This window comes from Metopolophium dirhodum, chromosome 6 (genome assembly GCF_019925205.1).
Source record: "Metopolophium dirhodum isolate CAU chromosome 6, ASM1992520v1, whole genome shotgun sequence".
NCBI lineage: Eukaryota > Metazoa > Arthropoda > Insecta > Hemiptera > Aphididae > Metopolophium > Metopolophium dirhodum.
In genome coordinates, this window is record NC_083565.1 from 15,146,226 (window position 1) to 15,149,911 (window position 3,686).

Consider the following 3,686-nt stretch of genomic DNA (forward strand, 5'->3'; position numbering starts at 1 on the left):
CATGTGATTTTTTTTGTTTGTCAATTTGTTAGACCTAACCAGCAAACTAACCAACCCTAGTCATTGTTTAATTTGTCTATAAACATGCATGCATGTAAATTTTCGGCCTATTTATTGAATGTTTTAAGTATATGAAATTGTAATTTTCAAATAATTGTAAATGTTATTTATATTTTTAATATAATAAGGACTTGGAAGTTTAAAAAGAAAATCTTTTAAATAGTAACTTATAAAAATATATATTACATAATTTTTATGCACAAAAGCTTTGTATTGTATTTAAATATATCAAATAAATAATGGTTGTTTGTGGACGTGCGGTAAATGTCTTATTTCATTACGTATAGTGAATGTCACATAGTGGAAAAAAATTTAATAATGTAAAACTGGAGTGACTTTGTAACGAAAAAATGACCATTTTGAGAAAGAATTTTGTGTTTGCAAAGTGTAAAACAGCTGTTATAATTTTATGAAATGGACAAATTTTCAGTAACGATAGACGTCACTAAGTGGTTACACCATACTTATATATTATGTCACATATAAAATATTTATGAATAAGAATACCGAATATAAAACTAATAACTCATTTAACAACAGAAAACATCTTTTGAGATGTGCTGTGATAGCATTTTTAATATGGTGATCCAGTCGTAACTAGGACTTTTATAGACTCTCATTAAAGATAAAAATGTGTGATCCTTGTCTTATATTGTTTTTATTACTCATACAGTGTTGTCTATAGCTATATTCACAACAATGAAATGTAGAAAGTTTTATATTTATGGTAAACTGTATTAATAAAAAAAATAAAACAAAAATATTTGTGTAACTAAATTATATGTTATAACGCATAAACATACATAAATTAAAAAATAATCTCAAGTAAAAATATTATAAGGACGGTCGTTATGATGAATAACCTAAAGTATTTTTATATGCAGATATAAATCGTTATTGTACCTGTTATACAAATATTAATTCTTAGGTATTACAAATATGTGAAGACAAAACTATTTATTTATAATTTTTATTTTTCAGTCATTAAGCATACAATGACGTCAGTTGTACAGCCATCAAACTGACATGTATGAAGAATGATACCCAGTTAATTATTTAATATACAAATATTGTACCACTTAACGAGGTTCATTTCCTGAAACACATTATAGATAGGTACTTACTATAAGACGCCTCCTTGAGTTTAAAATTCCATTTCAACCCTTGTTAATCACATTTATCACTGAATATATCACGTTGGAGTCAACAAATATACTCCAATGAATATTTTAAGATTAATACCATTGAAATGTTTTCGTTACCTATATAGCTAAATTCAATAGTTTTATACAATATATATATAAATGAACCCTGACGAGTCATTAATTTCCAAGCATATTATACTGTACACTCGGTTCCAAAAAATAATAAAAATAATAATAATAAACAACATTAAAGTTTAAAAAAAATCATCTTGTAGCGATGCCATAGGATTGCAATAACACTAATAATATGTTATAATATCTTTCTAAAAAAAAATTATATATTATTACATAATTTATTTAATATGTTTTAAAAAAAATTGTTTTCTAAGGAATTTAATAAATATAGAATCTGCAAAATTATATACTTGTTTAATTTTCAATCTACAGTAGTGCAGTTCTAAGTAATTTTTAACACCATAAATGGTTTTTGAAGAAACTCATAAAAAAAGCACACACCACTACAGTATAACTATATCGATGCACTAATATATATTTCTGGCGCACCATTATCCACCTACATAAAATAATATATAGGACCCCATTGCGAGTACATGCACGAAAATTCTTGCAAAGAAAACACAAAGTGTGTGAAAACTGTTCTGTATGCTGTTTTGACGTTTAAAACAAAGCGTACGATTTAACGTGATGCATATCACCAATTATCATTTGCATGTAAGTATTTTATAACTTTGTAAGTAATCTTAGGCTTCCTTCAACTCGGCGGTGATGCTTGAAACTATTATTTCAATTGCTTGAGTACTTTTGTACTGTACTCGATTAAATATTTACTTTAAAAATATGTGTGGCTTGCAAACGCTTATTTATTTAGTTTTAAAATGTATTAAAGTCGGTTGTGAAATTCGTCAAATGAACATATAGGGTCTGAAGATGTTATTGCTTATATGATATGTCTTCCAGCGAAAGCATATCCTATGTGTGGATGAAGTTAACTCATGAAGTATTCAAACAATTGAAAAGTAAAAGAAAATTGCTTCACAGGAGCTTAGTAATATCAAGTGTCAGATGTTTTAAAAGTACCAGTATAAACTCTTTAAAAATAATCAAATTAATTAATTTGTTAGGCGCGTCATACATTGAATTACTGTATTTAACTATTAAGTTTTAAGTTTTAAATTAATTCGTGACTTATAACTTTGTCTCAAACATTTTGTTACTTTGTTATTTTGTATTTTTTAGACTTAACGCGCAATAGAATAATACTGTTCGTACGTATAAGTACAGTATATATAGGCACCGATGAACGGTATTGTGTATTTACTATTCAGATCGCTTAGATATATTATATTTCCTGGGCTGAAATATACTATCACCAATCCACCCCTGCCCACAATAGCTCGCGAATCACCCTCTCCAAGACAAATGTACGTGTATTATAAATCAAAAAAAAATGATAATACGTGTGTGTTTGAGTCATTGACTTAAATAAATACATAAATTAATATTTAACTTTGATTGGAATTAAAATAATAAAATCGAACTTGGCTGGATGGCTGTCGATTGTCAAAGAAAATGCTAACATTCAATATTTTATAGTAGAGTGATAATAATATAGAAAAACAATACCTTGGTAACTAAGAAATATAATATTATGATAAAATCTAAATCTAAGTTTATCTTTCAATCAAATAGACAATTTGAATTATTCCAACAATAACGTCGCAACGATTATCTTGATTTGTATTCTGACAAAATATTCTAGTTTTTCACAAAAATGTTCGAGGCACATTTTATAATCGTATTTAGTTGATCAAATATTTGTGTTTGAAATAAAAGAAAAAAAATATTCTTATGATATGTCTAAAACGGTCCGTTGTCGCATACCAAGTGTTCACTTTAAAAATTTAAGAAAATTCTTTGTATATCATAGAAACACTATACTACATGGCAAGCACTTTTCTCTGGAAACAAACAATACAACACATGAAAAAAAAAATTGTTTATATATCAATAATGGCCACAGACCATTACCATTATTATTATTATACTATACGACGACCGTATAACACTGTCTCGCCGTCATAGTATATATCTAATCCATCTAAACATACCTATAAATATAAGACTCGATCCCTCGGGCGACCGCGCTATAAATCGTCGCAGTTGTTTAATTATTAAACTGATATAATCGACCGGCCCGGTTAAACGTTGAGGGTGTTTTCTAGTTTTTATTATTATTATTATTTTCGATTCTATTGGTAGAAAATTATATCCGTTGCGCACAGCAGCTGCAGCTGGTTTCGTGTAGGTGGATCTACTTCAGTCTGCGTCTGTTCTGTTTCGAAAACGTATTATTATACCAGAAAAAAAGATATTCATATAATATATATATATATTACCGGACATGTTCACGACGAGTGCGGTAGATGTGTTATTAAAACACAGAGGAGAATGTCTGATCCC